Source organism: Pantherophis guttatus, chromosome 1 (genome assembly GCF_059756535.1).
Source record: "Pantherophis guttatus breed Tessera chromosome 1, ASM5975653v1, whole genome shotgun sequence".
Classification (NCBI taxonomy): Eukaryota; Metazoa; Chordata; class Lepidosauria; order Squamata; family Colubridae; genus Pantherophis; species Pantherophis guttatus.
Window position 1 is genome coordinate 50,650,088 of NC_142063.1, and position 27,980 is coordinate 50,678,067.

Consider the following 27,980-nt stretch of genomic DNA (forward strand, 5'->3'; position numbering starts at 1 on the left):
AGTTTGTGAGGACTACTTGAAAGTTGGACCATAAGACAGGCTGAGCGCCAAAGAATTGAGGCCTTTGAACTATGGTTAAGCGATCAAACCGGTCAATCCTAGAGAAGATCAACTTTTTAGAAGGCCAGATCCTGAAGATGAAACTCAAATACTTTGGCTAACTAATGAGAAGGAAGAACTCACTGGAGAAGAACCTTATCCTGGGAATGATTGAGGGTAAAAGAAGAAAGGGACAACAGAGAATGAGGTAGCTGGATGGAGTCACTGAAGCACTGGTGTGAGCTTAAATGGACACTGGGAGATAGTAGAGGACAGGAAGGCCTGGAGGAATGTTGTCCATGGGGTCACAATGGGTCAGACATGAATTCACAACTAACAACAACAACAACTTGTATAAGAACTGATTGGAAGTGCTGGGTGTAGTCTAAACTAGAAATTATCTACATATCCCAGCTTCCAACATATCTCTCTCTGCCATTCATCATTTAAATGCTTTGTCTGTCCTCAGCCTCTGCCAGTCTCCTTATTGCTTAACTCCCACCCATGCTGTTCCCCAAGACACAGAAACCATCCAGAATAAACAGCAACATTCCCCCCTCTCCCTAGCTACTCTCAGGCCACTGTCAAACCACAGTGCACTACTTCTATCAGGCTATCTGAGAAACTGATTCACCCTGAATGGTGAACCCTGAATGGCCTACCATATCAGCATAGGCAGAAGGGACATGCTGTGGCCCCATCAGCCAAGGAATTTCAACTGGTGTAGTCCAGAAGAAGAGCCTTTTCTGCTATGACCCTTCTGGAACATCATACCAATCAAGGTGAGAGCCACACCCAGCCTTTCAGCCTTCTAAAAGGCCTGGAACATATGACTATGCCAACTAGCTGATGGCCATTGGCTAGCTGAGTGCTGCAGATTCTGTCAGATGATAGTAATGCTTCATTGCAGCCTTGAAAAAAAATATATATATGAGGAGAAAGGCTTTGGAAAAACTTCATTTCCAGTAATGAATTTGATGGTGATTTGACTAAAACTCTGAATCAATCAACTTTTAAAATAAAATTGTAAAAATATAATTGAATCATGTTACCATATCTGGTGTTACTGGTAATAATGTATTAAATTTATATACTCTCAGCAGCTCTGGACAAAGCATTTATTTTGACTTTCCATATCAATTCAAAAAGTAAAAATGAGTAATCAAATCTGATATTTCCAAATCAGTCTGAAATCTCCAAAGGATTTCTATGCATGAAAAATTGACCGGAAAAAATCATATTAGATTAACCTGAGGTTTGGAATCAAATTAACTTGATTTTCTTAATTGATTTTACTAATCAAATAATCAAACCAAAGCAGTGATTCAAATAGAAGTTAATTCACAAACCTTTACAAGGAAAAGGAAAGACATCCCAGGTATTTTTAAAAGAAAATTGAGAAAAAATGCACTGTAGACCTCTCCCACCCACAAAAAATGGGAATAAAGTTATTCTATACACTCTTCATATGTGCTTCAAAATTCTCCTTTATCAGTACGGTCTCCATCTTCTGTTATCCATATTTTCAATTGTATGTTGGCCTTTTTGGTGATGCTTTGTTAATCTGTATTAGGCTACAGATTAGATTTATCATTTTTTTAGGTTTCATATCTCACTAGAATCCCTAGAAATTAAATTGTTTAAGCTGTTTACACACATTTTGTCTTGCTGCTAACTAAATACTCTCTCGTGATTTATCCAGCTGTTGGCATTTAGTTAAGAGATTACAGGGCTCCAGAGTTGAATGTCTAAAAGATTTGTATCCTCCTCCATTCACAGATATCACTCCTGAAACCTCTTTAGGCTTACATTCCAGAGCCACTTACTAGTACTTCTCCTATTTGAGCTACAGATGAATAATCAAAAAGTGATCATATGCTGCAAGGCCAAAAAGGGAAAAGTGGCAGGGAGGGAACCTCAAGGGGCCGTGCCCTCCCCAATTCATCACCAGCTGTACTCTCTATGCAGGAGACAGCCTCCTAATAGAAGGCAGCTAATATCTTTAGAAATATCTCATTAGTCCCACCTTCCCAGGCTGCTTCTCTATTAAAATGTGATAAATGAATTCTGCCATTGCCAATTCCAGTCCTGTCCCCTTAATGAAATGAAGATGCATCATGCTGGCAAGCACTCAGGATAGAGATAATTATTCATGGGCCAGTGGAAATATTTCAATCACTGAACTCAGAAGTGCTTCCCAGATAATAGAGATCAAGTCTCTTTTCTTTTTATTTTATTTTTTTTCCTTTTTGCTTTTGTTTGTTTGTTTGTTATGCTTTTGAACAGTATGTGAAAAGGATATGTGTGCTCTTTAATAAAAGCGTCTTTCACACTCTCTTATTTGAAGATTATTTTTCCTCTGCTGGGTCTCTCAATTTTTATGAGAAAAATATTTAGTAGCAAATTGGGGCTGATTACAGATATTCAACATCCCAATGTGCAAAATTATTCAGGGGGACTTTTTGAGTCTGAGCTCAAGAGGGCTTATTTGTGGACATCTATAACATGTCTTGGCCACTGACTGAAGCCTTAGATTCAAATCTGGCAAAACTGACTAAAGAATTATAGGAATGCTAAACCAATTTTTTTTTTAAAAGCTATGAGTATTACAAAATATTCTATCTCATGAGAAGGAAACTTCAATCATTCATTTGGGAACAAATGTGGTCATCATCAAGAGTCAGTATTGGAACTTCCTGAATTAGATATTTAAAAGTTTTCCACATGATTCCATAAATTGCTATGAAGTGTATACAACCAAGCTCAAAAGACTGCACAGCTACAGTGCAGTGTTGCTTGGACTTGCTTACTGGTAGTACTGATAATTTGAGGAAAGTCTGGCCAAAGACTTCTGGACTAGTTGTATTATAGCAGCTTTGCCAATTTGGCTGCACACTCACCTCACCCCATCGTTCCCTGAGTAATGCAGAAACATTTGGCTAAGAGTGCTATAATCCAGGACCTCAGATCCTGAGTAGCAGATTTTGATTATGTTTGCTGACAGGTATATTATATTATATAGTATATTATAGTAAAAACATTAAAATTATTTTAATGACATTTTGTGCAAGGCACATTTTAATCACCAAAACTGCACATTTCCAAGTTAGCCATACAATTGTTCAAAAAGTCCACAGTCTAAAATTTTCCAACTCCTAGCTTAGTAGGTATAATGGAGAAATATATTTTTGTCTTCCATGAGCTTCTTATTTATTCTACTCTCCATGATGTCTGATCCCAACTTCTATAAACAGATTGGGAGGGGGAAATGAAAGGGGATTAGCATTTTCCTTTCTGCTGCCTGTGAGCCTGTCAATCCAGCTGCATGTTTAGCCACATGGAGTTAAATTCCTTTTGTACCTATAATATACTGTAGCTAAGAATTTGACTGATTCTTTTCCTCAGTATTGGCTCTCAGTGAGGCTTGAGGATCATTGAATCTCCCCAGTCATGGTGAATTTTGCAGTGAATATGTCAACTCAGTATGTATTTTAAAAATTTATTTAAGAAAATTCTATGCTAAGAATTAATAGGAAGGGAATTAAAAGCAATTGTATATAATGACATTGCACTTATATAAATCTTGTACAAATCTATCATGAACTAACATTTGGTTCTTTTTTTCTTTCCCTTCCTTCCTTCCTTCCTTCCTTCCTTCCTTCCTTCCTTCCTTCCTTCCTTCCTTCTTTCTTTCTTCTTTCCAAAAAAACTTTAAATGTGCAGCATACTCTAAAACAAATTCTGATCTGGTTAATTCTAGTTATCATACCTCAAAAAATTAAGCAGCCGGAAAACTTGCTAGAAGAAATAATTCAAATTATTAGAGCAGTTCCCTTGTAAGGAAAAGTTTAATTTAGAGTAAAGGCAATTAAAAAAGAAACATATTAAGATAAAATTATCCGTGATGTGCAAAAATATTAAAGAGAAATTCTTTTTCCACTTTCAGATTATTATAATTCAAAGTCATCCAATGACACTAAATGTGAAGTAATTTAAACCATGGAATATGCTAACTTCAAATATAGCTACCAATTTAGAAGAGGGCTAGGCAAATTTATGGATATTAGTGGCTAATACTGATGTTGGACACAGTATGAAGGATTAGATGGTGTCTTCACCATCTAAGGCTGTTGTGATTTTAAAAGTTTAGAAAGTAGAGAAATTAGTAAAGGTGAACCAAAGTGTATAGCAGATCAAATAATACACTTATACAGACAAACATAGCACACAGATATACCCTAGAGATTGAATATATAACTATGGTTATAATAAATCAATAAAGAAACAAAATCTATTTATTATACCTGACTGATATACTTAAGAAGGAAAGTGTTTGAAGATATGACAGTAAATCAATAAATAAAATATATTTCTCCATTTTGAACAATTGGACTCAGCCAGCCTTAGAAAAGAATCTCAATATGTAGTGTACTACATACACTACAGAACCACTGTCTGAAGATTGTAGAGACTCGATGGGGCATGCAAATTCAAAATTAATTGACTATTGACAAAGTTGAAATAATGCTGTGGATATGTTATGTTGGAATTAAGTAAGCAATTCATCTTGAAATTTACTCTGAAAGCTCACATTCATAACTTAGAAATGCTGTTACTATACACACATTTGCTAGATACACAAGTAAAAAATGCTTCCCATCTTATCATTCCTGATAAGATGAACCTTACCATTCTTACCCTATTACTACCGAATTTATGTGAAATAATTAATTGTTTGCAAGGATCTGTTTTTGAAAATTCAACATCAGATTTTTAATGGAAGCTAAATATTGGATAACTGATTTTAGATAGAACAGCAATGGCTGTTCATTCTGAAATTCCTGAAGATTTGCATTGTAAATATCTTAAGGCATTGTTTTTATTCTGGTATTCTTATCCACATCTGCAGTAAGAATATAAACTTTGGGATCCCTTTTAAGTGTTATGGCATAGCAATAATGGAAAATAGAGCTCTTCTCTTCTCTTCCCTTCTCCTCCCCTCCCCTCCCCTCTCCTCTCCTCTCTTCTCCTATCTGCCCCACCCCATGGATCTGCCCCACCCCATGGACTATGGAGTGCTCCTACTTTCAAAGTAATCCATTTCATTCGATGCCATGCTTTCTAGGATCCTCTGTCCAATAATCAGTTAGCACGTTTTGTCCATGCTCAGATTCTATGACATTATTTTCTACTTCCCCTTCTTTTTTAATAACTAATTCTTTTTTTAACTTTTTTTTTCAAATCTTGGATATCCCCAAAAGCTGCTTTTGTTGTTTTATTTTATGTTGTATCGGTTGTTTTTATCTTCCATGGTTTCTATTTTCTTGTATAAAATAGTCCAAAAAGTGTCACATATAAAATTTTAAGTAAATTAATCCATAAAAATCTGTGCTATGCAAGTGTCAAGGAATATTCTGCAGTTCTGATGTATCATCCTTTGAAATATGGTAACCCTATAAAGCCTGATTTATCTTTACCATAGCAATTGTGTAGAGAAGGGCATTAATTTCTAGCATAGATGTGAGAATTAGCCAGACACTTCCTAGGACATTACAATTATTAGTATTTTAAAAATTACTGTTGTATCAATTGCTACCATTTCTTTTATTAGTATTGAGCAAGAAATCAGGCATTTTCCTTTGTTAATGTCCCAATCTCTTCATTGTATTTGGCCATCTAATTCAGGGCTGTCAAACTCGTGACCCACGGACCAGATGGATCATGCACTGGCCATGCCCACACCCAGTTTAGCAAGGGGGGGGGCGAAGTCCCAATATGTCACATGACACCGCTGTGACAACGTGAGTTTGACACCCATTCTTCTTGTTTACGCTCAGACCAGAGAATTGCACACATTCTTGCTTATATTCAACAAGTCTACAATCATCTCCACTTTAGCCAGTGTGTTTCCCAAAGAGATTGATTCCTTCCAAATTGTACATAATTGTACAATCTGATGTTCAGCTTCCTCCTCTGTGGTTCTTTCCTGTCAAACAATTATGACATGGCTCAAGATTGAATTTATCAAAGGAACCCTTATTTGGAGCACATGGGAAGGTCAAAACATTTTATTTTCAAAAATGGATAAAATAACTGGAAGGGGCAAAACTTATAACGGGTAGCAGAAAATATAAATGTATGTATGTATTGTATTCATTGCTCTCAGTACCGTTTCTCTGTGCACTTACTCTGCTGGTTGGTAACACAACAATATCCTTAACAAGGGAGAAGGGAATCTTATTTTTCCTTGACATTTTTTGATGATTTTCCAAATCCTGAAATGAGAATTCAGTTTTCTTTTAACTTGCTAAATTCCACAAGGACAATTTTAAAATGATCCCCTATAAGGAGAGGAAACATTTTTCCTTTTTTGCTATTGGATTGTTTTATCTATTTATGTTCTTAGTTTTCCTTCAGGCAGTCTAGAGAATTGTTCATTGCATACTGCAGATGTTTTTAATCTAAAGTTTCTGTGTTAACTACTTAACAGTGAAATTCCAAGCAATTACCTGATTGCTTTGTGTGCCTTTAGTCCAAAATACTTTTAATATATTTATTGCTTATTAATATTGTTTTATTTTTGATTTCTTGAATACATAAAACTTTTGTTTTAATACTGAAAGAATTGGCACATTGTCAACCTAGTCTTTTATAAATTTATAACCATACCCTTGTATCTTGCCCATCTTGATTTTACAAAGATAAATTTTGCTGTCTAAGGTCATCACAGATAGAGATATTTTACCAGGTTTTTCACCTAAATTGTCCATAGCTTTCACCCTTTAGCCTATAGATATTTCAGTATTTTACTTTGAAAAAATAGTAAATGCTCTCCTTGTTTTGGTCAGATTAAAATCTAACCTAGGACGCCCATATTTGTTCTGCAAAATATAGCTGACAATTAAATGGTGGCAAAGAAGAACACATCAATAAGAATTATGCACCCCAGTTAAGATAGCCCTAGTCTAATCCACCCAGATGCTCACTGAAATAGTGCCACCGTCTTAGTGAAACAGGCAAAGACAGCGATAATGAGACAAGGCAGTCTAGCAGTATAAAAATACCCAGGTGCAACTTAATTTCAGCTAAAAGATAGCGTATGGTTTTCAGAATGGTGCCCTTCAGGAAAGTGTCTCTTTCCTGCTTCTTTTGCTGAAACGGGATTGGTGCAGAAAGAAAAAGTAGAATGCTGAGCAGCTGCTACTCAAACACATATCTATTCATCAGACAAAATTGCTACTGTAATTTGGGATAACAGCATAATAGCAGAAAGCCAGAGAGGATCAGTATTTTCTGCTCTAACAATAAATGTGCAGTCTGTTGCGTAGCAGTAGGAGATAATATCAACCTATGATAAATTAAAGTCTAAGCCTACTCTCATTATCTCTTCCCTCAAGTGATATTACCACAGTGGAAACCCTCACGCAGTGCCTCTAAGGAATCCAGGTTAGGTCAGAAAAGTCATTGGTTGCACAGTAAGAAATAATACATGGTTGCACATAAATGGCACTCAATAGTGTAGAAGACACCTCTTCTAAAACACGCATAAAATAGAATGATGTTTGATGCAGAGGATTGGAGGAACAAATGAGAAACATCTCTCAAGGCAGGTATCAATCATCCATTCTTGCAATTATTTATATTCTAATTCTTAAAATACAAGTATTTTTGATAATGACAACTAAACTGTTCATATCTTTGGAATGACTGATATAGCCTTATATCACTGAGTTTGAGGCAGGGGTGAAATCCAGCAGTTTCTGACAGGTTCTGGAAAACCGGTAGCAGAAATTTTGAGTAGTTCGGAGAACCTGTAGAGGAAATTTTGAGTAGTTTGGAGAACCAGAAAATGCCATCTCTGGCTGGCCCCAGAGTGGGGTGGGAATGGAGATTTTGCAATATCCTTCCCACAGGAGTGGGGAGGGAATGGAGATTTTGCAGTATCCTTCCTCTGCCACACCCACCAAGCCACGCCCATAGACCTGGTAGTAAAAAAAATGAATTTTGCCACCGGTTTGAGGTAATCTGCAAAGGCTTTTTCTCATTGTGCTTTGCATGTCGTTTACCATAATCTGATTTGCTATTGAGTTGTAGCTGATAATTATCTTACTGAATCTCAGTTTTGGCTATGAACTTCTTTCACAGACATTTCATAGTCAGGAAGAAGACATTTCAGCCACTTAATCAATGCATAAAAAAGCAAATTAAAGCATTCCTCACACTTGCCTGTTCAGTCTTTGCATGAGTGCATTCAGTGCTAGGAATGCTCACCGCTTCTCCTGCCTTCAGTTTTTTAAAATCCTGTATTTTGGGTCACAGAGGTCGTAAGTTATAACCTCTTTAAATACTTGAAAAATTCATGATATCGCATTTCAGTTTCTCAAGAGAAGAATACAGTTTCACAACAATATTTAAAATATTTAAACCAACCAATTTCCTCCCTTGCTAAAATACCTGCAGCAACATCTGGGTAATATAGCAGTTTCTCATTCTCTGGTGCTCAATTGCTCGGTCCTCTTGGATTGAATTTCCTTCATTCTGAACTGTCTGGTATGTTTTTCCTCTTGGCTCTTTGAGCCTCAATCTTTTCCCAGTTAACTCACTGAGCAATTTTGCTGCTTGCAAAAACCTGCCAGCCTCTCTCTCTCTCTCTCTCTCTCTCTCTCTCTCTCTCTCTCTCTCTCTCTCTCTCTTTCTCTCTCTCTCTCTCTCTCAGCTGGCTAAGCACCGGCAACTGATTCCCATGCATCTTTCAAGTTGTTCCTCTACAATGCTAATTGCAGAGAACGGAACTCTAGATATGCAGAGTACAGTAAGGACAAAATCCTTAATATCTTTACTGCATAGTTCATGCTGTCTAACAACACCTTCTTTATTCACATCTTAATCTCAATCCTGTTTGCTCTTTCTCAAATATTTCTTTATGTTTAATATTTCTTAACCACCCATCATCATCAGAGAGAGGTCTGGGGGGTATACAATACAGTCAACAAAATTAACATTAAAATCAGAATAATTTACGATTTAAAAGTTGTAGAATTATAAAAATAACATTATAAAATATACAAAAGGATGAAGGCTATTGCTTAACGCATTGTAAACCACCCTGAGTCTCCGGAGAAGGGCGGCATATAAATCAAATTAAAAAAAAAAAGGTGGAAAATGCCAGGATGGGGATTAGCAATTGTTAAAACAGACTGGTTCTCATGGGGCCAACTAGACCCATGGTTGGATGGGCCTCTGTGTCCCCGATGCAAGGTCACATGCAAAGTTTTAATCCCCTTGTGGAAGACCAAGAGGCACCTCTGGAGGGGGTAACAGCAGAGAAGGCCCTCCTTTTAGACCCTGCCAGTCAAAATTCTTTGACTGACAGGTCTGTAGTATACCTTCCTTGCCTCAACAAATGGGACTGGGTCAGTAGTGGGTTCCAACATTTTTTACTTCCAGTTCTGTGGGTGTGGTTTGGTGGGTGTGGCATGGCTTGGTGGGTGTGGCTTGGTGGGTGTGGCAGGGGAAGGATACTGTAAAATCTCAATTCCCACCCCATTCCAGGGGAAGGTTACTGCAAAATCCCCATTTCCTCCCGATCAGCTGGGACTCGGGAGGCAGAGAATAGATGGGGGCAGGGCCAGTCAGAGGTGGTATTTACTGGTTCTCTGAACTACTCAAAATTTCCGCTACCGGTTCTCCAGAACTGGTCAGAACCAGATGAAGCCCACCTCTGGACTGGGTGATGTGATGGGGAGAAGCCAGTTCCATAGATTCCTCTTCCTGTTGAATTTCTTCCATTTACAGACCTGTGCAACCAAATTTCATAGCAATCTCCTATTAATACTAAATTTTAACTACTAAAATGTTCATTCTAAACCTTCTGGGTTGCACAAGTTTTTCATTTAGGAATAAAGGAATTTGGATGTCTACCATATGATACTGTTTTCCTAGTCCATACATTTTCTACCCTTGAAATGAATCTTTATTGCTTAGCAGCCAAATATGTTGTCATTCCATCCTATCTCAGTCAGACATGAACCAGTATCAAATTCTGCAGAGGCCTAGAGCTAAAGCAGCAGGATTCATGAGCAGTCCAAATTGCCTTTCATTGCTCCCAGCTATAAAATCACTGGCTTGTGCAGCCAGAGCACTCAGCCTTCCTTAAGAGACAGCACAACCCTTCATCTTCAAACTGTTAATGTACAATGAAGGGTAAAGTCATCACATTGCATTAGTACTGTCTTGAACATAGAGAGAGGCTCCTGACAGATTCCATACAGCACTAAGCGCATCCATTTAGCAGAGTGAGTGCAAATTTTTACATGACATAACAGAATTCTCATCCACATTATATTGGAGATAGCCACAGCTGATATTACTTTAAGTATCTAGCCAAGCACTTTATTACTTGACTGGTAATTTGTATGTGTCTCAAACTACAACAGGCTTTCGCCAGAAATAACGTCTTCAGTGCTAATCTCTCCCGTATCTTTTACAAACTGAATAAGCAATGAATATCAATCAGAATAGCACTGGAAGGGACCTTGGAGGTCTTCCAGCTCTCCTTGCAGCAGAAGATCCTATACCATTTCAGATAGGTGGCTGCCCATTCTTTTCTTTAAAACCTCCAGTGATGAAGCCTCTACAATTTATGATGGCAAGCTGTTCCACTGGTTAATTGATCTCACTTTTAGGAAGTTTCTCCTCAGTTCCAGGTTGCTTCTCTCCTTGATTAGTCTCCATCCATTGTTTCTTGTCTTGCCTTCTGGTGCTTTGGAAAATAAGTTGGCCCCCTCTTCTTTGTCGCAGCCCCACAAACATTGGGTTTTTTCTGCCTACATGTAAAACTTTGCTTTTCTCCACATTAAATTTCATGTTGTTGGATAGGGCCCATTGTTCAAGTCTGTCAAGATCTTTTTGGATCCTGAGCTTGTCTTCTGGGGTGTTGGCTACTCCTGCTAGTTTAGTGTAATCTGCAAATTTGATGAGTTCTCCTTCTATTTCCTCATCCAAGTCATTTATGAAGATATTGAAGAATATTGGGTGTAAGATGGAACCTTGTGGTACTCCACTTCTTCCTTCCTTCCATGTAGATGTAGTTCTATTAAGAACTACTCGTTAAGAATGGTTTGTCAGCCAGTTACAAATCAATCTGGTGGTAATGCTGTCTATCCCACATTTGTCTAGTTTACCAAGAAGTAGGTTGTGTGTGGTCTACTTTGTCGAATGCCTTGTTGATGTTGGCTGCCTTGTGATTCACTATATTATTCGTTGGCATGGTAAGGGAGAACAATTGAAAACAAAGCCAACTGGACTTTGTTTTTCATTGAGGACATTTTGCTTTTAATCCAAGAAGCTTCTTCAGTTCTTTCAGTCCAGTTGCCTTTTGAAGACGCACCTTTGGGACAAACATGACCTGGATGACTGAGAATCTCCATAGACAGTGGGGATGGTTGTCCCCTGTTGTAGGCAATAAGAAATATGTTATTTGATAAGGCTATACAGCATGTCAGTGACAGGTATGGAGTTGTGTTGCTGTTGCCATCAAATCAGCAAGCTGTTTGATAGTCAGCAGTGTGGCTAGTGAGAAAAATGAAGCAGGGTGCATTATTATGCAATAATAAGGACAGCATAGATTTTTGTGGTTACTGCTCAGCTCCCTGATCCTCTCTGGGTGTCTATTTTAGTGTACCATTCTTGGACATGTCCAAATTACTTAACTGATAACTTTCAAAAAGTTGGCATAAGATTATGTGACAAACTCATACTCAACCTCAAACAGTATATCTATATCTGTATATCTGTTTCCCTGTCAACTATCTATTTATTTATATAGAAAGACAAAAACATGGACCAAGGATTATGATGCCTCTGCTTATTGTAGTATCCAGTTTATATAGAAGCTGCTGCAGGATCCACTAACCTAGATCTCACTGTGATCTGTTGACTTTAATTCCCAAAATTCTTAGCAATATCATGGCTAGTTGGGAAATTCATCCACTATATCTCCTGGAATACCCAGAGTTCTAGTCAACAATTTGCTTTTAGATATATTATATTTAAGTAAAATTAGAATCATCCATTATATCTCCTGGAATACCCAGAGTTCTAGTCAGCAGTTTGCTTCATATGAAAGCACTGAACCTATGAAAATACATATGTCCCCGGATGCCATTCCTAAAATAAAATATTGCTCTTTGACCAAATACAATCTCACAGCATCTTATCATCAGGGAAAATAAATAAATAAGCAGGAAAAAATAATAAGCAGGAAAGTCCTAAAACAATAACATTGACTGTAGCAAGACAAAAAGAGAAAAAATGCTATTCCCAAAGAAATAGGGCAATACAGGAACATAAGGTAGCACACAGAAAATGCATTCATGGAAAAAGGGCTTTTGGTTTTCTTCATGTAAATACATCAGGAAGGACAAGGAGTGTGGAGCTTCTCATTAGCTCTTCTGGGAGCTGCTAACATAAAGACCCAGTAGTACAATTCTGTCATCCACACCTCTTAGGTTGAATATGTAAAAGGATCTCTGTTGCTGACCTTAACAGAAGGAAATCATCCTTCATATTCCCTGAGAAGGCTTAATGTCATGGTTTTAAAAGGCAGAAACAACACCTTAAATGATCTAAAAATAAAGAATGCCTCCACAGTGTTTTAGAATGAAATTGAATGTGCCAGGGTTCAGCTTTCAGAGGCGAGGAAAGTTACTGGATACTTGGATTCATACTATATACTTGGGTGCATCTCTTCTGCTTGTCACTAGCTAATAATCCCTTTTTCCCATCCCTGTTTCTATCTGTTGTATCCTTATTTAACTACAGGCCTGTTATCATTTGTTCTATTTGTTTAATCTATACACTGTCCGGATTAAACAGAGCATTAATTTCTAAGTTCCTCATTGGTACAGAATTCTCAGTAGAACAAGTCAGTCATTTCAAAATAAGTAAGAAGTGTAGTTATATTGGTGAGGGCCTGAATTGACTACAATCCCCTAATCTCCGAATGTGTATAAATCACATAGAATACAGCTAAATTGGCTGTCCTTAAATATTTAAAGGTTTTGTGGAGAAGAGGCATCTGCTTTATATGTTGGTAGAGAGTAGGTTAGACTAGCTAGATGTATCAGCAAGACATTGGTGTTCTAAACACACTGATTAAAAAGGCAAGTCCTACTTGCTTCCCCTGAGCAGCTTTCTGCCATTAATATTCATGGCAGATCTCAGTAAAATTGCAAGTAATAGTGCAGGAAGTATGACCCAGACTAAGTACGTTCTTCCCTTTGAATAGGAGTTTATGAGTGATTCATCTGATATTCACAAATTCAGCAACATGAACTTCCTTAAGTTTGATAAACCATCCATCTATCTCCATATAACAGTAGAGGACCTAGCTCACTATCCGGATATCATATAGTTCATATATTATGATACTGTCATATCATCTCCTCCTGTAGTGAACCTCAGTGTTCTTTGTCCCATAAGTGCTTATTGCTCCTGTTTGCTCAAATTCTCACAAAATCCTGCCCATGATTGATAAGTAGACATACATCTTATCCTAGTTGCTTCAAATATCTGAAGTGTGTATGGAAGAAGGGGTATGGACACAAGATAGAAGAAATGGTGCATTAATAGAAGGGAGGCTATCTAACATTCTTGGAAATCACCCAAATAAAACTCTGGATGAATTGTTCCACATAGCTCTTGGGTTTGGCTTGACAACGTTGCTAGAAAATAAAATTTTATTATCCTGTACCTAGGAGCATCTTTCAGAACTCAGTGGGATTTGGTGCTGATCAAACATCCATGACATCAGAACCAGGCATTCTCATGTAAACTCTACCTCCCCACCCTATTTATTTTTCTAGCTCAGCTCTCTGAGTTAGGTTTCCTGCAATGCCCTGGTCTTTTCTTTTCTTTTTTTCTTTAATTTATATGCCGCCCTTCTCCGGAGACTCAGAGCAGCTTACAATGCGTTAAGCAATAGCCTTCATACTTTTGTATATTTATACAAAGTCAGCTTATTGCCCCCACAATCTGGGTCCTCATTTCACCTACCTTTGAAAGGATGGAAGGCTGAGTCAATCTTGAGCCTGGTGAGATTTGAACTTGCAATAATTGCAAGCAGCAGATGTTAATCTGTTAATAACAGTGCTTTAGTCCACTGTACTACAGGCTCTTTCTTTTTTACAAGAAAGTCCTTGCCAAATCAGCCCTATCTTATTTTTTTTTTCATTAAGTAACTTCCTTTATTCACAGCAGTTCTTTAATTATGATATATCTTGATTTCAGCAACCAATTTGACTAAGTACCTCATTAAAAGGGTGGTCTGGATGGTAGAACATAGGAGGAGGTGGGGCTGATATCGCGGCGATATGATACATCTCCACGGGGCTCCATGGCATCGCACTGAATTCGACCTACCAGGAGGTTCTGAGGGACCCAAATCAACCTGGAGGGGTGATAAAGACAGAGGACATTCCCCTGATCACAAGGAGACTGCATACTCCTTATTTGACATGGAGAAAGCTCTCAATCCGGCGGGAAGAAAAAGACGGCCATTGTGTGCCTGACTGGGGTGTAACAGCCAACCAATGTAGCAAGCATAGAATGTGAAGAACAGTGTGATCGATCTGGGTGAGATTTTTCCAACTCCTGTTGTGGAATTTACCCCCTTAAAATGAACCTGGGAGAAAGTGGGACTCAAAGAAGAAGAGTGGAATTGTTTGTTTTCCACCCCCAAGAATAATGGCAAGCAAACTTGCAAGCTATTTATAGAACTGGGAATAGAGAAAAGAGGATTTTTTAAAAAAGAGAAGAAATTTAAAAGCTAGGAAGTTGGACTGGGGATTTAAAATACAAGATAGATTAAGTTGAAAACTTTTTGGAATATGAAATTTGGACCCCTGGGACTTTTAAAAAACTTTGGACCAGATGATACAATTTAAGCTAACAAAAGAAAAAGAGGCAGAAATAGAGCAACAGTGACATCTACTGGAGAAAACTGCAGAGAAGCAAAAGTAGTGAAAGTATGACCTTGACTATATATTGAAGATAAACTTGTTCGTTACAGTAACACCTGCTCTAGCAAATTGTTTATAAAAGACAGCAGAGACAGAGAGCAAAACACTGTAACTTTTTTAACAGTGTAGGTCTTTGAACTTAGATGAAAACTAAACAGAAAAAGTAAATAGAAGCTGGGAAATAGCAAAGAACTTTCTTTTTTCCTTCCTCTTTGAACTTTTTTTTTCTTTTGGGTGATTTATCAACCTGACTGGTTGAATTTTGGGGCTTGGTGGGCCTAAGTGGATTACAAATTTATCAAATTTACTAAATCTATCAAGAGAAGAAAGTATTAGGGTTTAAAGAACCTGAAGATTAACATGAATGATATAACATAGAATAACAGAGTTGGGAGGAAATTTGAAGGTTTTCTAGTCCAACCCTCTGCTCAAACAGGACACCCTCCACCATTTTGGGCAAATGGCTGTCCAATCTCTTCTTGAAAACTTCCAGAGTTGGAGCACCCTCTACTCATGGAGCCAAGTCATCACAGTGATTGTTCCTCTGTCAGGAAATTTCTCCTTAATTCTAGCTTTGATAAACTTTTGTACATTACTTCTTATCCTGCCCTCAGGTTGGAGATTATATCAATCCCCTCTTCTCTGTGACACTCCTCAAATATTGGAAGACTGCTATCATGTCACTCAGTGTCCTTCTCTTTATTAGACTAGATGCCTATTTCCCATAATCATTCATTGTATGGTTTAGCTTCCAGTCCCCTAATCATCTTTGTTGCTCTTTTCTGAACTTTTTCTAGAGTCTCAACATCTTTTTATACCAGTACTACTGTTGATGTAGTTTAGGACTCCATTGGCTTTTTTGGCAACTTGTCGACTCAACCACTCATAAGTGGTTGCTTATTAGGACACCTAGTCTGCTCTCATAATCACTATTGTTGAGCCAGATACCACCTATTCTATTCCTGTGCATTTTATTTTTCTTGCCTAACTATAAGACCTTACTTTTCTCACCACTGAATTGTATTGTGTTGGATAAAATCCATTTGTCAAGTCTGTCAAGATCCTTCTGTATCTTGAGTCTATCTTCTAAAGATAAACCACCAGCTTGGTATCATGTGCAAATTTAATGAGTTTGCCTTCTATCCTGTTCTCTAAATAATTTATGAAGATGTTGAAGAGCACTGGGCCCAAGACAGAACCTTGAGGTGTCCCAATGAATGCTTTCCTCCATTTAGATGTAGTTTCATTGAGGACTCCGCACTGAGTGCAGTTGGTCAGTCAGTTGTGAATCCATCTTGTGGTGATGTTGTCTGTCCCACATTTTCTATCTTGCCAAGAATTAGGCTGTGGTCCACTTTATCAAATGCTTTACTGAAGTCCAAGTAAACTATGTCCACTGTATTTCTCTGATACACCAATTTAGTCACTTTGTCAAAGAAGGCAATAAGGTTTGTCTGATATAATCTGTTTTTAACAAACTCATGCTTGCTTCTAGTAATAGCTTTGCTCATTTCTAGCTGCTTGCAAAGCCACCACTTGATTATCTTTTCTACGATTTTCCCAAGTATTGATATCAGGCTGACTGGTTTGAAGTTTCCTGTATCCATAAGACTGAGACCACCTCAACTATTTCCAGACCTCTAGTAGTTTCCCAGGAGTTTTGAAATATTTTGTTCAGTGGTTCTGAGATCATGTCTGCCAGCAGCTTCAGAACTCTGGGATGTATGTAATCCATTTGGTCTTAGTGATTTGAATTTGTCTAGAGTAGATAGGTGGTCTCTTAATATTTTCTTTCCTCTCTTGCTATTTTTTCTTCTACAATATTGCTTTTGATAGGCTGGACTATTTTCCTATAAGAAAAGATGAAAGAAACAGGGAAATCTTTTTATCTACAGAGCAGAGTCTCCAAAAGCCTATAAAGACTCATGGGTAAAAACAGTTCCCCTCCTCTTCTCCCTGGGCTCTCAGGTGGTACAGAACAAAAAACCCCATGTGAGTACATTTCCAAGAAGGGAATCAACACCACCTTAAGCCCAACCAGATCTTGGTAAGACATACCAGGACAGTGTCTTTCTCCAAAATAAAATCATGGAGGAGAGCAACTATATAACAAATCAATCTGTTATTCAAAAGCAAAAACTTAAATCCAGCACTACCAAGGATTAAATTGCCAGGCACACTGTTTCAGAAGCTGAAGGCCAGAAAATGAAAGATCTATTCTCTGCTTTGATTTTTAATCAATACTGTACTGTATTTCCCCATAAACATCTAACTGTATCTCAGTCTGATGAAAACCAAAAGGGTAAAACTGTGTAGTTAGATTATGACAATAGTGCTCCATTTTCCTGGAATTACGCTTCTGCTTCAGAAGTGAATGAAATCCAAGTATCCTTAAATGCTATGAGGAAGATGGGCTCATGTCCAAAACTCATATTTCAGCTTTTGAAACAGTTTTTGGCCATTTGTGCAACATTACCACACATACAGAAAAATGCTGTTGTCAGTCTGCTCCCCTGAACCTTCTCTGCAAACACTGCAAAGAATGATAATGGTATACATAACAGTTTCCACTCTTGTTCTACAATTATAGTTAACTGTTTGTGCCATTTAGACTGGCAAAAACAGGGTAGATTTTGATCCCTGAAGAGTTATCATACCTTGATCCAAATTTCTTGGCGCATGTGGTGAGCAGTTTGCCGTTAAATCTGTTCCTGTAGTAAGATGAGAGGAATAATTAACCTAGAGTGGGTGGTCTGAAGGTAAAGCAGGCAGTTAGTCTTAATACACATTCAGATTGAGGTGCTGTTTCTGAAAGTGTAATATCCCATGCCAAAATCTCAACCCAAGTCCTTGGGCATTTTGAATAAATCAATAGAAATCCTAATGAACATCTCTCTTCCAGAGGTGGTGGAAGCCTAAAGGTAGCCTATACAATTTAGTGTGTACAACCCAGAAGGAATTTGTGGGTTTCAGCTGCCAAACTGGAACTGCTCACAGGGATTGAAGGAGACAAATAAGAATAATCAAGGACTGAAAACCTCCCTTAAACATATGGTTTAAAAATCACACAAGTTGTCAGTGGAGAGATAAAGGTGGGAAGCTGTAAATTTTCATCTGATCTGGCATCTCATTCTCCATTTACTTTTTGTTTCTTTTCTCTTAGAAATAACAGCAAGAAAAGTTGTTTCTGAAGATATAATTGCTATGAGACATTTACTGTCAAACCCCAAAGCCCTGGAAGGGTAGGAGCCTCTGCACTGGTGATGGGGGATGAAGAGACCCAGAGGCTGCAGCAGCGTGCCGACGAATGCCAAGGACCAGCTGATCAGCAGAGAGTGAGCAGTGCAGCTGGGGTTTGGAGCTCCAGAGACAGGCTGACAATCAGCTGGTCGATGCAGCAGTAGCAACGGGCCAACGGTCAGCTGTTCCAGGCCACAGAACGGCCGGGTGGCAACCAATTGGTCATTCCAACACACAGCTCACAATGGGGCAAGGACAGTGCCAGCGGAAGGGCATGGCTTGCCTAGATAACTTTACATCTTTGCTGCATTTGCTGTTGGAACTCATTGCGTGCCAGAGTCTGGCTAAATAAATCCAGTTAGCCTCCATGCAAGTGGCATCTTAGTGCTGGTGTAGATCTAGAACTCACACTCTTGAGATCTATTTTAAATTTTCCTAGGCTGCCTTTTTCAGAACAATCAATTTGCAAGGCATACAAGCTAGCACCATGTTTCTCATATACCTCTGCCTTTGAGCCATACTTGCAAAAATTGTACATAGTCTACATAATAAAAAATAAACTCACCACATCTTATATGACACCACAATAATATACATCCTTGTGCAAATGCAAAGAAAATTCCATCATTATATATCTGTTCAGGTGTGTAAACATTGGGAGGTACCAAAATTAAATAGAAGAAATAAACTGAAAATAAAGAAGAGGTGGTAATGGAATAAAATACTTCATAGTAATGAGAAAATAATTCTGATATACTGGACAGCTTAAATCAGATCTGATTGGATTGAAATTGCCTATTAGATTAGATTTTCATTCTAAGTAAACAGTTATGAAAATGAAATAAATTGATTCATCTTGTACCTGTTTGATTCAATAATTTGATCTAAGTAATCAAGCCAGTTCAAAAAGGTGATTCAATCAAATTACCTTCAGATCAAATTTCCTAACTGAATCTTGCATACTCCTATTGAACATCTTTTAAATGATAGCTACTTATTATATCCAGATAGTTTTATACTAATTTCTTCAAATATGAGAAAGAGTGAGTTATTGCTTACATTTCTTGCCTGTAAAGGATACATTTATTAATTTTCCTTTCAATTCTTTAATGGTGCATTTTGTAATAGAGTATTAATGCTATTTATTAATGCTATTTATTTAAATATAGATTAGACAATATGATCTTTTCAATATGAAAAGATCATAGACTGTCTCTATCCTTAATTTCAAATTTTATATCATGAAACAGAAGCCTGTATGTTCCCTTTTCATTGGCTCTATTTATGCCCAGTTTAACTATATTTTGCTTGTGTGAACTTAGTAACTCAGGCATTTCAAGTTTGACATAAAACCTCTACTCATTCATTCATTTATCTATTTATTAGTCATATTTCTTTGCAGTCCACTCTCCGAGGACTCTGGGCGGTTTACACCAAAGACAGTACACTAAATAGCATATTGCCCCCAACAATCTGGGTCCTCATTTTACCCACCTCGGAAGGATGGAAGGCTGAGTCAACCTTGAGCCGGTGAGATTTGATCCACTGATCTGCTGAACTAGCAGTCAGCTGAAGCAGCTGCAGTACTGCACTCTAACCACTGTGCCACCTCGGCTTCATCTAAAGCTGGCTATGTAATTTGACTAAAACCTAGATTGCTCCAGCTGCTTTCCTCTGCTGCGGGTGTTTCACCATCCTCAAAGACTTTTGGGATGGTAAAACTCAAGCAGAAAGGAGGTAGATCCCCATGGATTTAAGTTATCTTAGAAAACTCAAACTGACATATCATATGAAAACAATTAATCAAGAGAAATTATGGTCATAGGTCACTTGATATATAGATTTTCAGTGATCACCAAATATAATTGCAAGCCTTTCTTTCTTTCTGTTTCTTTCTGTTTCTTTCTTTCTTTCTTTTTTTATAAATCAGGGTATTAATATTCATTTACAATGTCTTTTGTCTTTAATGTTCTAATATCCTTTCTGGTATTTTGAGTTAATCAAGTTTAAACAATTCTACTTCTAATGTTCTGTTTTTCAGTGGATTAAAAATACACTACTGTAATAGTGTATGTTTGTGTGTGGATGTGGGTGTACAATATTCATACATAGATATATGCATATACACACATATATTCATGTGTAAATTTACAGTATGTTGAATAGACCCAACTCTGTAGCCATGAGATATAACAACTTTTCTCCAAAAGGTTCTCATGATCTATGGATTCTCAAAGCTTTATATATTTTTAGACCTCATATTTAATGCATGAGACAAGAAAATATGCTATAGTGGGTAGCATGGGGAAGCAATATTAAATAATTTACCAAATCTCCTCCTCTGAGATCTGCTAATTTGTTCCACTAAAAATTTAATATCTTCTTGGCTCTAACGTATCATTCTCTTAGAAATAACTAATCTATTGTTTGTGGATTAAATAGATAAACCATTAAAGTCTGGCCCTTATACTGTCTTTAGAATCATTTCATTTTGTTCTATCTCTCTCTTTCTCTCTCTCTCTCCCTCCCTCCCTCCCTCCCCCTCCCCCCTCTCTCTTTTGAGAAGATCAAAAAATCAACAATGGCTAGAATGACAACAAAATCCTGCCCCTGGGGGAAAATACTGCATGTGCATATATGTGTGGCAGCGTAATATTTATAGAAAGAGCTTTGATATTTTGATACTTGAGCTGCAGTGGCGCAGTGGTTAGAGTGCAGTACTGCAGGCTATTTCGGCTGATCACCGGCTGCCAGCAGTTTGGCAGATTGAATCTCCCCAGGCTCAAGGTTGACTCAGCCTTCCATCCTTCCGAGGTGGGTAAAATGAGGACCCAGATTGTTGGGGGCAAAATGCTGACTCTGTAAACTGCTTAGAGAGGGCTGTAAAGCACTCTGAAGTGGTATATAAATCTAAGTGTTATTGCTACTTCCAAAGATGCTGAAATTATAACTATATAGTTTGTTTTCCTGCCTTTCTGCAGGAAAAAATATATAATGAAACCTAGCCAGCTGAGTTCATCTTTTTATTTAGTCACTGTATATAGCTGGCCGCTCAGCACATGACTCCAGGCATCAGAATCTTGAAATGCTGTTGCCAGAAGATAGGGTTGTGGGGAATAGATGTAAAACTGCTTCAAACTCAAAAGGCAAGATTTTAACTGTAATCTTCTCAAAAAGATGGGATCTGTTTCCTATTAATTATTCTCATGGTATCTTTTATCTATCTTCTTAACGCATCCTTGACAGTTTGATCAGTGATTAAGAGGCTGGATTAGGAATGGGGGAGCCTGAGTTCTAATCATGATTTAGCACAGAAGTCAACAGGATTAACATTAGGCCAGTCATTTTCTCTTAGCCCTCAGAAAATGGCAAAACTCTCCCAAAATGTTACATGTACTTGTACTCATTAAGAGTCAAGACCAACTCTGGAGCAATACAACAAATGCTGAGTATAAATATTTCAAATTGGGGAGCAGAAGATGAGACAGAATTAGTCGCTAATAGAAAAGATTCATAAATACTCCAGAAATCAGAATCTTTCAAAGATTCCTCCCTCCTGTAGAGCCCAGAATGAAAAATAGCAAAATAGCTTTCCTAACTTTATCTCCACTGCTAAATGCCAAATTATATGTTTACACATTACTGTTCCAAAGGAAATGCACTTCTAAGCTAAACCCAGACAACTTTGGAAGTAGCAGAGGGTGTTAAACATTTCCTCCGTCATCATTTCCAGCTTATATGTACTCCACAGAGTCTTAACACATACTTTTTCATCTCTACTGCCCAGGGATGTGAATAGGAACCTTGGAGAAAAGCTATCTGCTACAAACATGTTTGATCTTTCCTGGCTTACAGGAGCAGGAAGGACAAAGGAAGGGATGGATAAGCAAATAAATGTACGGTAGCAATATGAATACTTCTTACTCTAAAAAGCAAGGGGAAGATCGTAGTTTTTCCCTTTTGTTTTTTGTCTTACTCCTGCCAGATTATATCACTTTGGGTCAGCCTATAATCCTGTCATTTACATACAACAAAAATATATCAATCTATGAAGTCCCTCTTGGTTCTGATAAACTTCTACAGAAGGAGAAGGAAGAGGAAGAGGAAGAGGAGAAAGAGAAAGAGAAAGAGAAAGAGAAAGAGAAAGAGAAAGAAAGAGAAGGATCTACTAACCAGTATCACAGTTTTCTGAACTGAAAAGCTTGGGTATAACTTGGATACAATTTTACACCAGCTGCAATTTTTTTGGAAGGGCAATTTCAGAAGATAGTTTTGGATATTCAGATGATTATTCATTATAGCATATCAAGATTGCAACTTGTTCCATACATTTAATATATGCATGAATACACATTGGGAGATTGTTCCAATTTTTGTAAATTGGTGCCGTTTATCCCAATTATATCCTCTCTTTAGAAATCTAAGGAGAGATATTCTAGTTCTAAATCACTGTCTAATGTCAGAAAGTAACTGGAGAGGAGCAAACAAATTAAATCACAGTATAGCAAAGACATTCCTGAAGGTATCAGTTTTGGCAATAATATAGGTTTGGTTGTATCTCATAACTACTATCCACAGCCAATCTAAAAAAGTGGAATGGTCAGGCTAGTTTGATAGACCAATAGAAATCCTAGGATTATATGAATCTGCTTTGAAAAGAATTTGGAAAATTCAGCTGATCCATGTCTCATTTATTAAAGCAATCACATGGTTGGTCTGATTAAAGTTAAATTAAATAACTTATCCTAACCTATAAATTCATACATGACTGAGACCAGAATAACCAAGAGAGAATATTTTTCTGTATGAGCCTTTCCATGCTTTATTATGTCAGAAAGACTCTCTTTTTTTCTTTCCTAAAGTATGGAAAGGCACATTTTGGGGGAATTCAAGAGAAAGATGTGGGTGAGTTGCTCCCAAGTTTAGACATCTTTGCCAGATTACCTACTGTTCATTGTCTTTCAATCAACAAGTAATTGCATTTATGTTCTGAAAAGTATTAATACTTTAGATGTTTGTTTGTTTGTTTTTGAAGTACAATTCAATTTGGTTTAGGGGGAGTACCATTTGTTTTGTCTGAGTTATATGTCCCAAAAGTGCTTTTTCAAAAGGCAACTGGACTTTGTTTTTTTCTTGAAAATGTTTAGCTTCTCATCTGAGAAGCTTCTTTAGCTCCAGTTGCCTTTTGAAAAAGCACTTTTGGGACAACCATGACCAGGTTGACTGAGATTTTCCACAGACATCTGAGCCATATGTTTTATTTTAAAAAAAAATTATTGTGATAGAATGAAAAGTTAAATACTGTACTTTCTACCATTCTTCATGCAGCTGATAATATGGGAATACAAAAGATGTAAAAAAAAAATTCTTTTCTTTTCCCACACAGAGAAAGGCTCTCATGAGAGAGGACGGGAAGTTAAAATAGACTAACAAGCTGGCAAGAAGAGCATTGCCATTGGACCTAGAGAAGAAAGAAAACATGACTAGCAGGCAAAGATGGAATTATGCAGTTTCATCACAATAAAGAAAAATAAGTTCCTCGGGGACTGAAGATCAATGAAATATGGTTGTCATTATAGTCACTATGCACTGAGGATAGTAGTAGCAGTATTAGATAGGATAGTAGACAGTAGTAGTAGGTAAAGCAGTATAGGATCAATCAATCACAGTCAGCCAAAAAGGGTAGATCCAAGAAAATATGGAGGTTCTGACAGATTGCTTGCTAAATGTTAATTGAAACCTTTGATGAATTCCGTGAGGAATTAGTAATATACTTTATTTAATAATACATATTTTGCAGTAGTTTAGGATAAGCACACTGTGATTGAAACAACAGTGTTACTATGGGAAGGGAGATAGTTTCCAAATAGTACAGCCATTCATCCCTGGATCAGTTTGCTGGATTCCACTCTTCTGAAGTTAGAAGCAGGAGGGAGAAGGGGAATGCTGCTTTTATAGTTGATCTTTTATAGATATACTTCTGTCTTTGAAATGTATATAAAAATGAGCTGCTTTACAAGAAAATTAAAAAAAAAACCCAAATAAGATCATTGGGTGCTGGGTTTTGTTTGTTCATACCTGAAGAACTCTCACAAGTATATTGGAAACAAGTTGATTTCTTGAAGTTTAATCAATCATCTGTTTCGTCAATCGCTTTGAATGCATTTTTCAAAACTAGTGACAATAATTCAAGGGACAAGGAAATAAATGAACGCTGCCCCAATTTCTCTACAACCAATCACTTTTATGGTGGTGTATAATAATCAAATTTAGTTTCCATTTGTGCCTTCCTATTATGTGTAGTTAGAAAAAATCCTGCTTAATTTAGAGCAGATGAATGAAAAATGCAAGGTTTCATTAATCCATCAGAAAGTTACTGACCTTCTTTAAAATGGATGGATGGGTGGATAGATGATTCATTGTTAATTTTCAATTTAATAAAAAAAATCAATTCTGAATCAAGCACCCATCTTATCTCTTTCTTTTTTTGGGGGGGGGTGTAAATGTACACCAAATAAATACCAAAATCTATGTTACTCTGCTCTAATCTTAGAGAGAGGAAAAGACAAAAGTTCACCTACACCATGAGTCCTGGTTAAACTTCCTTCTAATAATCATAATCTTTTCCTTTCTCTAACCCTAACCCTAACCCTAATCCTGCCATGAGGAAAAGAGAAGTACCAAAACGAGGTTCTTCATCTGAAGTGCTGTGAGGGAAAAAAACAATTAAACAAGAGCAACAGTTTTATTGCATAATAGTAACCATTATCTTTTACCACCCCACTTCTATTTCTGCTCCAGAAAAAAATTAATATCCAGGGAGCAGCCTCCCTAAAATCTCAGCACATACAGCAGATACAGAGAAGACCTCATTGCTTTCTTGAAACAGCAGATTGATTACTTGCAGTGAATTGTTTGACAAGATTTATTCCAACATTACTGTTGCTTAGCTTTTCAAAATCAGCTCACTAATTCAGAAAGAGAGAGAGATTTTCACTCACTGGCAAATCCTTTTACAAAGGGCACAAATAATGATGGAATAATGATGGAAAAGAGAGGAGAGGTTTGGTTTAGTTCAGATTCCCGCCCCCTCCCCCCCGAAAAAAAAAAGGAGGAACAAAAGGATATGTGAAAATTGTATGAATCATGAAAACATATTCTCAGAGCACCCTCTTCTGGTTTATGGGGAAAGTGAGCTGCGTTTGCTGAACAACGTACCAGGGGAGACAAGAAATGTCATCTAGCAAACTTGGCTGCAATCTTTAAAAGCCCACGGACGGCTTGATAATTATCAAAAATAATAGCAAATAAGCATGCTTAGGGTGAATATTTCCCCAAATTTCCTTCAGGATGTAATAGAAATCATAATACAAGTACATCAACTCTTTGTAATAACTTTGAAAGAGATACAGTATATTCTATCTCTTTATAGTTAAGTATTAAGTATGCTGTGATGTGATGTGAAGTCATGAACTAGCTATAAACTTTTTCTCATACACCATTCAGGGGTATCTTTCTATATTTCTAGGCAGTAAGTAATTTTTCTATTTTAGGAGCAAATGGAGGGTAGCTTGCCAAAAGCTATGTGCCATTGTCCAAAATGGATTTCTAACATGGCTAAAATTAATGTCCTATCATCTAATCAATATTGCCTCTTCACTAGGGTGAAGTCATCTAAATCTACTAAGAAAATGAAATCTATCCCAGAAGCATGGAATTCTAGTGTTAATAAACTTTTAATGGACTTTTTCCTACCAGTTTTTAATTCAATTGTAGACCTGGAGAGAAAAATTAGGCCATCGGGTCCAGCCAAGAATACAAATTAAGCCCAGACAGATGACTATCAGCCTTTCACATCCAATGTAGAGGAACCCATTAGAAGCTAGAAATATAGAAGATAGAATCCAACATAGTCTAACTGCCTCCTCAAGGCAGGAGACCTTATGCCATCCCTGTCAAATGGTTGTCCATATTGGGTGGGCTGCTGGGGGTTCACATGGGTTTGGGAGAACCTCTAGCTAAGATTCTGTGCAGTTCAGAGAACCCCAAAAATCCCACTTTTGGCTGGCTCCACCCACGCCATCCCGCCCCTCCCAGGAGTCCCATGGCCTGTTTTGGATGCAGGTAAGTGCAGGGCATGTGTGGAGGCTTGAGGGGAGCGAAAAATGTTATTTCCAAAGGGCAGGGACTCCGACAGAGAAGGCTCTCCCCCTGGATGTCGTCAGCTGACATAATTTGGCCGACGGCACCCTGAGGAGTCCCGCTCTGTGGGAGCGAACTGGTCGGTGGGAGGCTATCGGTGGCAGAAGGCTGTCTCATAGGTACCCAGGTCCTGAGCCATGGAGCACTTTAAAGGTGGTAACCAACACCTTGAATTGCACCCAGAAGACCACTGGGAGCCAGTGCAGCTTGCGCAGGAAAGGTGTTACATGGGCGCAACAAGTTGCACCCATAATTACCCGCGCAGCCGCATTCTGGACCAGTTGGAGCCTCTGAGTGCTCTTCAAGTGGAGCCCCATGTAGAGAGCATTACAGTAGTCCAGCCGGGAAGTAACAAGGGCGTGAGTGACTGTGCGCAAGTGAACATTATAAATGTAAGTATTAGTCATACAGTTACATTTTCATCCCGGAGTCTTTCCTTTGTATTTGTAGGGGAAGGCTACAAAAAAATTTATATATTCATTACAGATTTATTACACATCTATTCTTCCTGCCTGACCTTCAGCAATCACTATGTTTATTCCATGTCCTTGATTTATTTTCTTGCTGCTTACCTGTTTCTGGATTTGTTTAATTAGCTTAAACATTGTGTTGTTAGAATAAAGTTTAAAAACATGCTAAATAATTAATAACATAGCTTAATTTGCTATCCAGGAAGACCAATAGTTATAAACATAAATGATTTCACCAGTATAACTAAATAAATAAATAACCCTGCCCAATTACAAGTGAGATTCAAGCATGTGCATGGGCAGGGGGAAAAAAGCTTTTAATTTCTCTTCTGAAAGTAATATGCAGTTCATTTTATTTGCATTGACTTGCTTGTTTCTTGTCCTTTAATCACCACCTCATTTAATGTTGGTGTCTCGTTCATTTTGTATCCATGTTGACCTCAATGGCTGACGGTGAGGTTGATGTTGATAACATTCACTGGGATTACATCTGTCATATGTCAAAGGTAAAATAAAATGTCCATGTTTTATATGCAGCCAAAGTAAGGGTAACCTCTACCAAACAGCTCACTATTGCTTTATTCTTTTCGTTGGACAATTTACTTGGCTTGTCATTTTTAAAACACCCCAATGTCCTCCCTAACACAGAATACTCCCTGAATGTCTCAGTTTGCTAAATAATGTAATGCAGCTGCTCTTGTGAGTGACAGGAGTGATATAACAATAACTGACTGACAGGAATAATCATAGTTAGCTATAAGAAACAAAAAGAATGACCTTGTGGTCATTTCTTCACTTACCTCAAAATGTTACATTTGTTTTTTTTTATAGAAACAAATTAGACAAGTTAAAAATTGGAAGGCATTTATTTTAGGTTTGCCATACTATTTTCTATATTGGCCAGATACTTTTCTCATGCTGTTTGTATGAATTTGTTCCCTTAGATTATCATGTTTTTCATTTGTGTTACATTTTACCATATATAAAAAATAATTTAACATATATTGGA

The 27,980-nt window shown here is 37.5% G+C and overlaps 1 long non-coding RNA gene across 1 annotated transcript; it reads left to right on the top strand.

Annotated features, from left to right (window-relative positions):
- The first annotated feature begins 3,404 nt into the window (after positions 1-3,404).
- LOC132712192 (uncharacterized) lies at positions 3,405-24,761 on the top strand. Its single transcript, XR_009622844.2, has 3 exons — positions 3,405-3,504; positions 18,223-18,394; positions 23,686-24,761. It is a non-coding gene; the product is annotated as an uncharacterized LOC132712192 (long non-coding RNA).
- The last annotated feature ends 3,219 nt before the right edge of the window (positions 24,762-27,980 follow it).